The sequence below is a fragment of the Apteryx mantelli genome, chromosome 3 (assembly GCF_036417845.1).
Source record: "Apteryx mantelli isolate bAptMan1 chromosome 3, bAptMan1.hap1, whole genome shotgun sequence".
In the NCBI taxonomy this organism is placed as follows: domain Eukaryota; kingdom Metazoa; phylum Chordata; class Aves; order Apterygiformes; family Apterygidae; genus Apteryx; species Apteryx mantelli.
The window spans coordinates 25323206-25337373 of NC_089980.1; the positions used below are offsets into that span (position 1 = coordinate 25323206).

At 46.4% G+C, this 14168-nt stretch overlaps 1 long non-coding RNA gene across 1 annotated transcript; it reads right to left on the bottom strand.

Moving 5' to 3' along the window:
* Positions 1-1146: 1146 nt before the first annotated feature.
* LOC136991659 (uncharacterized) lies at positions 1147-9158 on the bottom strand. The gene is made up of 4 exons (XR_010883865.1): positions 9136-9158; positions 8800-8929; positions 2375-2490; positions 1147-1236 (listed from the first exon to the last, which is right to left on the bottom strand). It is a non-coding gene; the product is annotated as an uncharacterized lncRNA (long non-coding RNA).
* Between the last annotated feature and the right edge of the window lie 5010 nt (positions 9159-14168).

Consider the following 14168-nt stretch of genomic DNA (forward strand, 5'->3'; position numbering starts at 1 on the left):
TTGTATGGCAATTTTGACACTGATATTGTTAAGGGTTTTTTTCTCTCTACTGCTGCAGATGATATAGTCTATAATTGTTAGTATCACAGTAAGTGGATTAATGAGAAATCTTTGATAATACTGTTAAAACCTTTAATTAGGCTAACAATAAATTATATTGTTCCTCATATAAGGTGTGTTTCTCTGGCCCACATAAACGGCATAAGTTGTGGTGCAGCAATCCAGGCTTCAGTGAAGCATTATTTGCTAAACTGAAATAATGATGGAGAGAAGGACTAGTATCCAACTGCAGCCTCCGAAAACTGGGCCCAGGTAAGCTCCACCCTTCACAGCCTTAACCTGGGAACCACACACTGGTGTGAAGTAATCCTCCTCACCAGTGAGTTTTCTCATCTGCCCAAGTTCCCACTGGTCTTTGTGATCTTAGTTTACTAGAAAATTCATCTCAGGATTTCTTGTTTTTTCCCTGCAGTGTTGCCAGTCCTTCAACATGTGATTAAGGGAGTCTCCTCCTCACAGTAAACGTAAATCCATGAATTACCTGACTTCCAAAGCACAGCGTCATCATTTGCAGGTTCACAGGTCACTGTACTTTAAAACCAGTGGGCACAAGCCCTGTCTCCCATATCAACAGTCCTAATGTAGGGCACCTGTCCTGTTGTGTCTGAGGATTTTTAAGGTGTAAACAATATTGTTTGTACATGCTTTAAGCATTTTGACTCCTCCATCCTCCAAAGGTGGTCCATTATGCTGAGGGAGACTGTCCATCACATGGGAACAGAGCAACTATTAGCTGCAGTGGAAGGGGTCAGGGTTGGGGAGGAGAGAGTGGTCCTTCCACACCTGTCTTCCTTGGTCAGGAAAACAGATAATGCAGCCATCAAACTGTAATGGCTGCTACATCCCATATCTAGTACTCACGTTAATAAATACCTTCTAACAAACTTCTTGACTTCTCATTGTGAGCAAACCCAGTAACTTCTGCTGGTGCTGCCAACCCTTAAGAAAGTCACCCTGGGGGCCAGAGCATTACGTGGTGTAACTAACACAGCACCTTGAAACACCCTGCACCAGCTACCATCAGAGACTGACTGTTCCTATTTTGCCTGTCAATAAGGGGTTTGAAATGATTTGTTTTACCTCAGTGACTGACTTTTACATGCCTTGTCCTTCAGTATCTCATGTATAGCTTTCATCAGCTCACTGTCAGTGGAGATTCATCAAGGGCCAATGTCCCTGGAGTGAACAGAGAGACAACCCACAGCCAAGATGAGACTCTGGTTTGGGGGCAAGGGGAGGAGAGAAGCCAGAAGAGGGAGAAAGGAGGGGAGGAAGCAGCTTTTAACATAAAACATTAAAAAAAGAAAAAGAAATTATCTTTTTCACAGGCGGATCTCCAAAAACTTGTGTTCCAAGGCCCCAAAGCTGAGAAGGTTAGTATTTACAAAAAGGGCTAGTCTGAGAACAGCAAAACCTGATTTTCAGAGCAAGTGAGTACCCACACCTCTCACTTGTTCCCGTGAGAACAAAAGGTGCTCGCTGCGGCTCTGCAAACCTGGCCCTAGATTTCCCGTGTCAAGCACTGAAAACACAGGCACCTAGTATGCCAGGCTGCGGGTTGTCAGCCTGGACTAGCCCAGTGAGTCAGGCAGAGCCGGAGCATTAGACCCAATGCGGTTCACTATTCTCCTTCAAGGCTACATATAAACCTGTGCCTCTTCACCAGCTTGCTTTGCTTGTTTGTCCATCCCTCAGACAATGATCTCCCCACAGGACTGCTGTCTTGAACTTACTTGCAGAGCCTTTTTCTCGCCTCATGGGGTTTTAAACTCCCCTTAAAGCATAGCTTAACCACACTCGTCTCAGTGAAGCATGTCAATTTGTGTTGATAATTCCTTTTATCATCCAGATTCCTTTGCTTGCTGAGTTGCCTTCCTGATTCAAAGTCAGACTCAAAGTCAAAGTACTCATCTTTCTTGCATATCCTGAAAGCACCAAGCATCACACAGCACTGCACATCCTGATCCATAACTCATTAACATTCTTCCTTTCTTCTTTCATATTATTTCAGATGGGCTTTGACTAAAAAATCTGAAGCTATATTTTCCAAACTTTAAAATTCTGGCTTTAGTTCAACCTAATATCAGGTACAAACTATGAAACTAGCAACTAGTTCTGAAATTCCCTGAAATATGCATGTATCTGGAATGAAGGGTTTGATTCAAAGTTTTCAGAAGTCTAAATATCTATTACAAGAATGGTAAAATAGTCTCCGTTAGGTCTGACATATAATTTAATTCAGTACCTTCTGCCTAATTACAATGAACCAATGAAAATACCTTTTGAAATAAGCAAAAAAAAAAGGATTATTTACATGCAATGGTGTTTGTTTCCTTTCTTCTTTTCTTTGGCAAAGATGACAGGGAAAACCATTGTGTGTGTGCTCCAGTCTTCGCCTTCTTCTTTTTGTTTTTCTTTTCCTTTTGATGCCTGGATAAAAGAAAGTAAGAAAGATGACTTCCATAGAAACACATGCTGCAAACGTTACAGCACTGCTTCTGTGTTTATTGTTCCACAGCACCTTCCATGCCTATTAAAGGCGCTCTGAGATAATCAAATGAAAAGCATTGTAGAAACGCCATTCTTTAATAAGAATCCTTTGTTCAGTTAACAGATCCAAGCAAGTGCAGTGTCTGACAGCAAAAGGGCAAGCTTCTTTCATACAGGCAGGCCCCAGACTGGCCGTTTTTCCTGGTCACATCACAAAGCCACATACAAATTGTTCTCCACTACATCTCAACTCTTAAATTCCCCAAATCTTCTGCCTCATTGAAAACCTGTTCCCCCCCTCCGAAGTGCATACATTTGCATTTTTCCAGGTAGAATCTCATTTGGTGATATTTTTCCCATGTTTCTAGCCTCTAGATGTATTCCTAGAACAAGTAGGAGCAAAGAGAAGATAGAAGTTAGCATAAGGTAGGATAAAGGCAAAACAGGAGCTGGTACAAACATCTGGATAAAGCCCTCAGGTAAGGCTCATGCAATTTTTCCAATCCCTGCAGGAGCAAGAAGTGGTATAAACCCCTGGCTGCAGGTAACTCCCTGCAGGAATACTGTAAGTATTAAGAATCACAGAATCACAGAATGGTTGAGGTTGGAAGGGACCTCTGGAGATCAACTAATCCAACCCCCCCTGCTCAGGCAGGGTCACCTAGAGCACGTTGCACAGGATCGCGTCCAGGAGGGTTTTGAATATCTCCAGAGAAAGAGACTCCACAACCTCTCTGGGCAACCTGTTCCAGTGCTCTGTCACCCTCACAGCGAAAAAGTTTTTCCTCATGTTCAGATGGAATTGTCTGTGTTTCAGTTTGTGCCCGTTGCCTCACGTCCTGTCGCTGGGCACCACTGAAAAGAGTCTGGTCCCATCCTCTTGACACCCTCCCTTCAGATACTTGTACACCTTGATAAGATCTCCTCTCAGCCTTCTCTTCTCTAGGCTGAACAGGCCCAGCTCTCTCAGCCTTTCCTCATAAGAGAGATGCTCCAGTCCCCTAATCATCTTTGTAGCCCTTCACTGGATTTGCTCCAGTAGTGCCACATCCCTCTTGTACTGGGGAGCCCAGAACTGGACGCAGTACTCCAGATGTGGCCTCACCAGGGCTGAGTAGAGGGGGAGGATCACCTCCCTCCACCTGCTGGCAACACTCTTCCTCATGCACCCCAGGATCCCATTGGCCTTCTTGGCCACAAGGGCACATTGCTGCCTCATGCTTAACTTGGTGTCCACCAGCACTCCCAGGTCCTTCTCTGCAGAGCTGCTTTCCAGCAGGTCAACCCCCAACCTGTACTGCTGCATGGGGTTATTCCTCCCCAGGTGCAGGACCCTGCACTTGCCTTTGTTGAACTTCATGAGGTTCCTCTCCGCCCACCTCTCCCACCTGTCCAGGTCTCTCCGAATGGCAGCACAGCCTTCTGGTGTATCGGCCACTCCTCCCAGTTTTGTATCATCGGCAAACTTGCTGAGGGTGCACTCTGTGCCTTCATCCAGGTCATTGATGAAGAAGTTGAACAAGACTGGACCCAGTACTGACCCCTGGAGGACACCGCTAGCTACAGGCCGCCAACTAGACTGCGCCACTGATCGCAACCCTCTGAGCTCTGCCATTCAGCCAGTTCTCAATCCACCTCACTGTCCACTCATCTAACCCACACTTCCTGAGCTTGTCTATGAGGATGTTATGGGAGACAGTGTCAAAAGCCTTGCTGAAGTCAAGGTAGACAACATCCACTGCTCTCCCCTCATCTACCCAGCCAGTTATTCCATCATAGAAGGCTATCAAGTTGGTTAAGCATGATTTCCCCTTGGTGAAGCCATGCTGACTACCCCTGATCACTTTCCTGTCCTCCACATGCTTGGAGATGGCTTCCAGGATGAGCTGCTCCATCACCTTTCCAGGGATGCAGGTGAGGCTGACTGGCCTGTAGTTGCCTGGGTCCTCCTTCTTGCCCTTTTTGAAGACTGGGGTGACATTGGCTTTCTTCCAGTCCTCAGGCACCTCTCCTGTTCTCCATGACCTTTCAAAGATGATGGGGAGCGGCTTAGCAATAACATCCGCCAGCTCCCTCAGCACTCGTGGGTGCATCCCATCGGGGCCCATGGATTTGTGGGTGTCAAGTTTGTTTAAATGATCTCTAACCCGATCCTCCTCCACCAAGGGAAAGTCTTCCTTTCTCCAGACTTTCTCTCTTGCCTCCAGGGTCTGGGGTTCCTGAGGGCTGGCCTGAGCAGTAAAGACTGAAGCAAAGAAGGCATTCAGTAACTCTGCCTTCTCTGCATCCTTCATCACCAGGGCACCCACCCCATTCAGCAAAGGGCCCACATTTTCCCTAGTCTTCCTCTTGCTACTGATGTATTTGAAGAAGCCCTTCTTGCTGTCCTTGACATCTCTCGCCAGTTTTAATTCCAAACGGGCCTTAGCCTTCCTTGTCACATCCCTGCATACTCTGACAACGGTCCTATATTCCTCCCAAGTGGCCTGTCCCCCTTTCCACTTTCTGTATACTTCCTTCTTCTGGTTGAGTTTTGCCAGGAGCTCCTTGCTCATCCATGCAGGTCTCCTACCTCCTTTGCTTGACTTCCTACTCATAGGGATGCACGCTCTTGAGCCTGGAGGAGGTGATGTTTGAATATTAACCAGCTCTCTTGAACTCCCCTTCCTTCTAGGGCCCTCACCCATGGGATTCCTCCAAGTAGGTCCCTGAAGAGGCCAAAGTTTGCTCTCCTGGAGTCCAGGGCTGCGATCCTACTCAGTGCCCTGCCTCCTCCTCGCAGGATCCTGAACTCCACCATCTCATGGTCACTGCAGCCAAGGCAGCCCCCAACCTTCACATCTTCCACCAGTCCTTCTTTGTTTGTTAGTACGAGGTCCAGCAGCACACCTCTCCTTGTTGGCTCCTCCACCACCTGTGTCAAGAAGTTGTCACCAATGCTCTGCAGGAACCTCCGGGACTGTTTGTGCCTAGCTGTGTTGTCTCTCTAGCAGATATCGGGGTGGTTGAAGTCCCCCATGAGAACCAGGGCCTGGGATCGTGAGGCTACTTCCAGCTGTCTGTAGAAGGCCTCACTGACTTCCTCTTCCTGATCAGGTGGCCTGTAGTAAACACCCACAACAGTGTCACCCATGCTAGCCTGCTCTTTAATCCTTACCCATAAGCTCTCGACTCGCTCTTCATCCACCCCTAGGCACAGCTCAATACATTCCAGTTGTTCTCTCACATAAAGAGCAACTCCGCCACCTCACTTACCTGGCCTGTCTTTCCTAAAAAGCACGTAGCCATCCATGACAGCACTCCAGTCATGCGAGCTATCCCACCATGTCTCTGTAATGGCAATGAGATCATGGCCCTGCGACCGCACACACATCTCTAGTTCTTCCTGTTTGCTCCCCATGCTGCGTGCATTGGTGTACAGGCTTTTCAGAGAGGTGATCAAGCATGCAGGTTTCCCAGGAGGGGTACAAGAGGATCCTCCGTAGCCACATCCCATGCGCACTTCCCTGGCTGCATTCACCTGCTGGAGGCATCCTGACTTGAGCAGTCTTTTGCCAACTACCCTGGCACTATAACTCTCCCCTTCCCCCGTCTTTCCTAGTTTAAAGCCCTCCTTACCAGGTTGGCCAACCTGTTGGCAAAGACACGCGTGCCCCGCTTAGTGAGGTGGATCCCATCTCTCCCCAGCAGCTGTCGATCTTCAAACAGGATCCCATGGTCGTAGAAACCAAAACCCTGTTGCCAACACCAGTGGCGCAGCCAGTCGTTAACCTGGAAAGTCCGTCTCCTCCTCCTCTCATCCATCCCCCTCACTGGCAGGATTGAGGAGAAGATGACCTGGGCTCCCAGACCCTTGACCACCATCCCCAGAGCTCTGAAATCCTGCTTGATGGTCTCCAGTTTGCCCTTGGTGTCATTGGTGCCCACAAGGAAGAGCAGCAGCGGGTAATAGTCCGAAGCATGGACAAGCCTTGGCAGTCTTTCCATGACATCTCTCACACGAGCCCCTGGCAGGCCACAAACCTCTCTAGACATGAGGTCAGGTCGGCAGATAGATGCCTCCGTCCCCTGCAGCAGGGAGTCCCCCACAACAATCACCCGCCGCTTCTTCCGGGCGTTCCGGCAGGGCACAGGGTCTGTTGTCCCAGGTACTTCCCTTGCAGCCATGCCCATGTCCTCCTCATCCTGGAGGGCACTAAACCTGTTCTTCAGCTGCAAGTCTTGGGGAGGAGTAGGAGCCTTTCTCCTCCCACGAGCAGTGACCAGTTTCCAGCCTTCTTCTACAATGTTATGATGTACCGTTTCACACGGCACAGAGCCCTCTGGTAACTCCACTGCTGTGGGGGGTTGGGACTCCCGAAGCTGCACAGTCTCCAAGAATACCCTGTCTATCTCTTGCTCATCTTCTCGGATGCTGCGCAGCCTGCTGACCTCCTCCCGTAACTCCCTTACCTGACGACACAGCTCGCCAACAGCAGCACACCTCCTGCAGGAGAGCTGGCTGCCAGCCCAGGCCTCCCGGAGAGGCCCCAAGCACTCCCTGCAGCCTGAGACCTGTAGGGCTGCATCTGCTGTCAGAGGGTCGGTCTGGGTCGCAGCCTCTGACACAGCAACTCCAACAGCCCTGGGGAACGCGCTGTGCGGCGTGTGACAACCGTACTTGAGGAAACGTACACCACAGGGAACAGAAATGAAGGTACCTTTGTGCGCCCTTCTGCACAAACTGCTGCATCTGTTCGCTGCACTCTGGGAGCTGTGCTCTGGGCCTGGCTCTTATATAGGCCTCTCCCTAGCACTGGCTAAGAGGGTGCTTGACCTGCCCTAATCAAGGGCCACCAGGATCAAAGGCCCCCAACTCCCTCTGGTCAGGGGCAACCAAGAGAACTTGTTAACAGCAGCCACTCCTAGCTAGAGCTTTTCCCAGGAGAAGTCAAGGCCTCCTGCAGTTGTCCTTGCCTAGCTTCCCCTTTCCTGTGCACAGCAATCACCTTCTAGTTCCTTGGGGGTCCTCCGAAAGCCCACAACTTCCAACAAGATCCTCAAGTTCTAGTCAGAGCCCAAACACTGCTGCGCAAACTGCTGCGTCTGTTCGCTGCCTCTGTTAGCTGCACTAATAATCTTAGTAGAATCTTAGTAACAAGAGTCTAATCAGTGTTTCTGTTCACCGTATCATGATTCAATGAATTCAGTAAACTAATCAATCTGGCTGGAAAAAGAATAGCAACAACAAAAGCAGGGAAATTGTTAAGACATTTCAACAACTTCTGTATCTCTCCATGCCTTTTTCCCCCCTTTTCTCTGATATTCCCCCTTTCCTCCTCCTGTTTTGAGATATTTTTTGCAACTCCTTCAATTTACTTCAAATCTGGTAGAAAAGTCTACTTTTAGTGCATACCACAGATGTTTCAAAGGCAGTAACTGACTCAAGCTAGTCTTGTGATGGAAACTGTGTTGTAGCTTTATGTTGCTATGGCTTCTTTAGCCTACGAAATAATACTTTGAATATATAACTTCTAGGTCTTTCATAGACCTCTCTTATTCCACAGAGGATGGAGGTAATCTGAAGCCAGAAAGGTGAAATGACTTCTCGGAGGTTGCAGAAGGCCAATGGCACAGCACCAAGGCCTCTTCATTTCCATTAGACTGTACTAGCCGCCCTTGTTCTGACTCCACTTGATGCAAGCAGGATTTTCAACAACAAAATTTAGCCCAGTGCTGGGAAATGCTGATTCATTGAAACAGTTAGTGAGGACCTGGTGGGTTCTGTAAAGCTTGGCCAGGATGTGTTACCAAGGTCCTTAGCAGAATTTCCCATCAGGATGATGCCCATAACAGCTCCCCCTGTCCACAGTGCAACATTCATGGTCTGTAGGTTGTACCTGGCTTTATAATAGAACCTAGCTAAACATTTTAGGGCAAGGACTTTGATAAAGTGCTTCTAAATGTAAGGTGACTGTGCTGACTGCAAGTTATTCTGATCTTATGCTTGTTTCTCACCTCCTTTGAGGGAAGAGAGGGGATAAAGGTAATCAAAGCAATGTTCAATATTGCAGTGCAACCCTCTGCAGAGAGGGAGACAATTTTTAAATTGGTCCCTGTCAGATGTAGGCATTAAGTCACATTCATCCTCTGCACAGACTGTGCATCCCAACTTTTCCAGCCAGAAGCTGGCCCCTGATTTTTCTGCATATTATCTCCCCCATATTATTTTAATAAGATGCCAGGAAAGAAGAATCAGTCAAAACATACCTGCTGCTGCTTCCCTCCTCATTTGTATCTCAGCCTCATTATGTCATCTGAACAAGAGGAATTCTCTTGGTCTATTTTAAGAAGGCAGCTGCTTTCGAAAGCTCTGAGTTTGACATCCTTGGCATGGAACCTTGGAGAAACAAAACAAAGCTGCATTATATTTCCTATAAATACCTCTTTAACCAACAACCAACCAATGAGACTAACAACATCTGTTCTGAAGCATGACATTGCAATAAACAGTGCCTAAGCACAACTTTAGGAAGAAGCTGATCTGAGTTTTATTTCAAAAGGAAAAGACAGATCAAACATGAACTTGGGATCTGGCCTGAGAACCTGAAGTGACGCAAGTGTAGTTATCCCAAAGAATACAGGCTGCTGTCCAAGTCCAACAGATTATACTTCAAGTCAGTCACAAATGCTCGTCCTCCCTGAATTCCATAAACATCTAGTTCAGTCTTGGGAAGGTTACCTGAAGTTATTCTGTAAGGACAAATCAGATCATCTTCATTAGCAGCTTTTACCAACAAGGATAATAAAATGAGGGTTGTCATGGGAAAAGCAGAAGGGTCTCCATATAAATACTAAGAAATAAGATGATTTTTACCCCCGAGAGGAGCAGTAGGGAACCAGACTGGAGTAAGAAGCCATAAACAGGAACCAGAGAAAATAATTTGTTTTTATAATCTTTGATTTCTTCAGTATTATTTTCTTGGATTTTTTTACACAGGAAATCTGTTTCTTGTCTACTTGGTTTCTTTCCAGTGGTCATGTGATCACCTGGAGAACAAGCAGACATGAGGGAATTAAAAAAAAAAAAAACAGTAAAGATTGCTGCAGGAAAAAAAGCCCTCTTTTTCTAAACTTTTGAGAACATCTGTTTATCTTGAGGCACTGGTGCACTTATCAGGGAAAGGTTCTCCACTGTAAGGGCAGGGTGCCCTCTCCTTTCAACTAAAGGTTAGAAGGGGGGAACTTGGCAAAGGCCAGGAGCAGCAGGCAGGACCACATCTCTAGGCTGCAGTGTGGGTTGCAGTGATTCAGTGAAAGGTCTGCCTGCTCCTTTTTGGCTCTCAAGTAATAAATAATTTGCAGGCTGCCAAATTTTGCTTCAGGTTTTACTCCCCTGCATTTCTGGAGCTCAAAATTTCCACTGAATCCCTTGTCCTGTCATGAGAGAACTCTTCATCAAAACACAGGGTTGATAACGTGTGACATGTGGCATGCACCCAGCTATTAACATTTTTCAAGCACAAACATTGATTATTACAACCGGCACCTCTCGCTGTAAAGCTAATGAAGGAGAAGGAGCGGGGGCGAGCGCGTTGCAGGTGCTCCCAGGAGGCAAGTTGGCACTGAGCTGGGTTTAGACCATCCTGTAAGGGTCAACTCAAGGATAATGTTGGAAACAAGTGCAACAGCATTTCCTTGGCAACAGAAATCTTCAAAATAGAGCTGCTGTGTGGAACACTGGTGCTTTGCAAAGGAGCTGGACTCATCCCACATGGACATGCAAATGAATCCACGTATGCAGTAGATACTAGACTGTGGCTGGCATTCATCTCTGGGATCCGGCCATATCAGATATCAGAGAAGCAGAAAATACCCCTTATAAAACAAGTATGGAAGAGAGTATGCAAGGCAATCCACCCTCTGTGGACACATACTGTAGTGCCCAGCTGCAGCATTCTCTCTATTATTTCCTAGGTTAAGAGAGGAAAATAATTGTATTTCTGTGTGCAAGAGTCCCTGTCACTGTTTGCTTCTCCTGTAAATGACTTCTGTCACCTCCGTCACACCTCACCAGCTGCAGCCAGGTTAACCTGGGATTTTGTTAAGGGTAAACTGGTGATGATGATTAGAGATACTCAAACCATAGAGGCAAAAAGCCCAGTCAGAAGTATTGCATTTATGGAGGGAGCAATGGAAATGATCCTATGTTAATCTGAAAGACCTCCAGGCTCAGTTTCAAAAAAAGGACCTGCAAAGGACTCCTGTTGAGGTTTCTGGCACATTCTGCACCAATCTGACCTGCAACCCAGAAAAAAGAGTGAAAAAGAGCTCTGCTGGTGTAGTAAGAAACCATGTAGATTTGATGAAGCAGAAAGAGGATGCAGAAATCAGTCAAGGCCAAGCAAAGAAAGTATATGGTGGGATCCAGAGAAGGGTGGAGCCTGCTGAAGGTCAGAGTAGATGGGAAGAACAGGGTTTTCAAGAAGGAGGATGGCAGTTTGCAGGATGTCATGATGAAAAGTGTACAGTGATGAAAAGATGGAGACAAAAGACAGGAAAAAGGGCAAGAAGAAAGGAAGACTGCAGAACACTGAATTTGTTAATCTAAGAGGACTTACAATGAATTACTCTGAAAGATAATTGAAAAATTATGCCATTTCATTGCTTGCTGTCATTTTAATTCAGCACCAGTCTGAGCTTTGCCAAAAGGCACAATTCTATCAAAATTATAAACCTCATCACCTTTGGAATAATATAATGCTACAAACTACTGCCAGGGCACACTCTGGTGTAGTCAGCTCCCTGTGATGGTGGTTTGTCCTGGGTGCACTGATGCACTGACTGGTTCCATTTGTGTTTCTTCATCAACAGAAACAGCATTAGCTCATCCTCTTCTACAGTTTGCAGTGAAGGTTGCAGGCACTCATGCCCTTTACTTTCTCCAGGCTAGTCTGGCTTAGGAAGGCCACTTTCTTGACTCTTCCAGAGCTCTTCTGACAGTCTCTCATCCTGGATCTCATACAAAAAATGCAGCTCTAGAAAAAGTTGTCTCTGATCCTGTGTCTGGTGGATAAAAAGAGTTGTCCTAGCCCACTTCCACAGATCATCCCCCCAGGAACTTCTGCATGCTCACCATAAAACACCTTATCAGAGGCTATATCACTTTGTTATTGCACAGTCTAAACAGATGAAGAAGGGATAGGTTCAAATTGTTTTTCTTCTTAACCAAAATTTCCTTCCAGAGCTAAAAGCTGCCTTTTTGATCAATAAGGTGAATGAGGCAGCAAAGTGTTGCTGGACAGTCAAATGGAAAGATCAACAGCTTCTACAAAAACATCTCCATGCAGCAATTTTATAAAGAAAGCTGAAGGACCACTTGACACCTTCAGGTTACACATCCTCAGTGTGCCTTCAACAAACAGCACTTCCCTGCCACCACAGGCCAGCAATTTAATTAAGATTTTTAAGATTTTTTTTTTGGGGGGGGGGGCGGGGGGGAGGGCAGGATCAATTCAATGTCAGAGTCACAAACTGTAGGACCTCAGTACCATAGTGGCGACTCTAGGGGAATCATGTGAAGACTCTGAGCATCCTTATACAAAACTAAAGTAGTCATACTCATCTTTTTTTGTAAAAGGCCTTGAAATCTTTGGGTGAAAGCCTTATAAAGAATGCTAGGTAATATGATTCTCACCTGTCAAACCCAAACATGCACAGCATATGACATGCCATGAGGAAAACTCTGATTATTTGCTACAGTCCTTTCAAAACTGATCACATCCATCACTAAGCTCAGTAGCAGAGCAGGAAACTGCTTTCACTTTATGCTACAGTGCAAAACCAAAGCTGTGAGTGGTCAGAGCATGGGTTTCATCTGAGCTGCCAGCTCTTAGACCTCAAACCAGGATGATGTCTTGTATTGCCTACAAAAAGAAAAGAAAGCGTTCAGTGTTCTTATAACAAACATTTCTGTCCAGTCCTCTTAACTGGTAGAGACAGGAAAATCTACAGCTAACAGAGCAAAGTTATACAAAGCTCTCTAAAGAAGACCTGAAAAGGCATTCTTTAGAGAAACAGGTGTCTGTATATTCTACTCTGACCAAGGCTGCTGGGAATGAAGATTAGGCTCCAGTGAAGTCAGCTGATAACAAGAGAAAAAACAGTGTAAAGAAAAGAAGAATCAGGTCCAGAATGTTTCAAGCACTGATTATTTGGCAGCTAGTTCAGTGCTGGGAAAAGTCACTGAACTAACCCATTTCCAGAACAGTACCATAAACCCTTGGTTTGACAACATTAACAGAGGGACAAAAACATGGGCCTCTGCTAGATTTTATAAAACTACCCACTTAAGACAAGGAAAGCCAGATGTATGCAAGTATCCTGAAAAGAGGTACATGCATGAACATATGGCACAATATATAAGAGGCAAAAATGTGTTTTTCCACCTCTCTGTCCAAACTGATGCACAAACTGATGCAGCTGGACTCTTCTCCTTTCTTTTCTGGCAGACTGAAATGTCTGTGCAAGAAGTGACTCCTAAATTAAGGCTGCTTGACACTTTCCAGTATACAACTCTATTTTCAGCTGGTTATAATTTTCACTAAGCATTAAACACTTGGGCTGAAGTTTTTCACGCTGGAGGTCTGCTTCAGGATGCATTATTATGTCCTAAAATAGTTCAGCTAGAAATGGTTAGGTGTTTCCGAAAACAAGGCTCAGGGGCTGTATATAATTTTGCCTCTTTAAAACAAAAAGTCCACTTACTTTGTTAAAAAGTTTTCTTGACACAATACTTTGGGGCTGGGACTTGAAATTTGGTAGGGTTGTCACCTCGGTGAGATGCCCTTTGGCCCTCTTGTGAGGTGCACTTGTTGTTTGAGTGTCTTCTGAGGAACATGTTAGTGCTCCAGCTCAGTTCCTTGTCCGCACCAGGTACTTGTCCACACGTGAGACCTCCCGAAAGCAGAACAGATGAGCAGGGCCTTCTCCATCCCTGTCTCTCCTGAGTGTTTGGGGAGTCTTTGTGACACTGGAACAGAGAACAGTAAGATCACTGCACTTGTGTTCTTCATGCTTCCCCAGCTGCCCAAGCAGCACAGAAGGGACAGAGGTAATAACCTGATTTTAGAGGTGACACCAGTGTAAGCAGGCCTTGGCTGCTCTTTCCATCGCCTCCAGCAGCCTGCCAGCACAGCTGTTTGCATGACAGCCTTGTGAATCAGAGGAGCAAAACCATTGCTGTCTCCCTCTCCGGTTCACCATAAGGCCATACCGTCAGCATTGCTGTCCCAGTGCAGGGGTGTGAAGAAGCCTCTAGCAAAGAGCAGAGCCCTGCACCAGTGAACTGCAGCCTCTGATGCCTTGCTGGGAGCAACAAGGTCACCTGCTGAAAACTCAGCAGGGATGCAAGAAGCAGGGCAGGAGGGGGAGAGAGGAATAAACGAAGGTGTGGGAAGAGGCAGAAGTACAGACTGCAGCAGGGAGGAGTAAAGCACAACAGAACTGCAGAGAGCAGGGAGAAAAATGGTAGAAAAGGAGAGAAGCAGAGGAGCCAGTGACAAATATCGCTTTCCCCAAGACACCTGGAGCACAACTCAGAATTTCTGAGCTTCAATTCTGCCAGAAAATAACTGCAA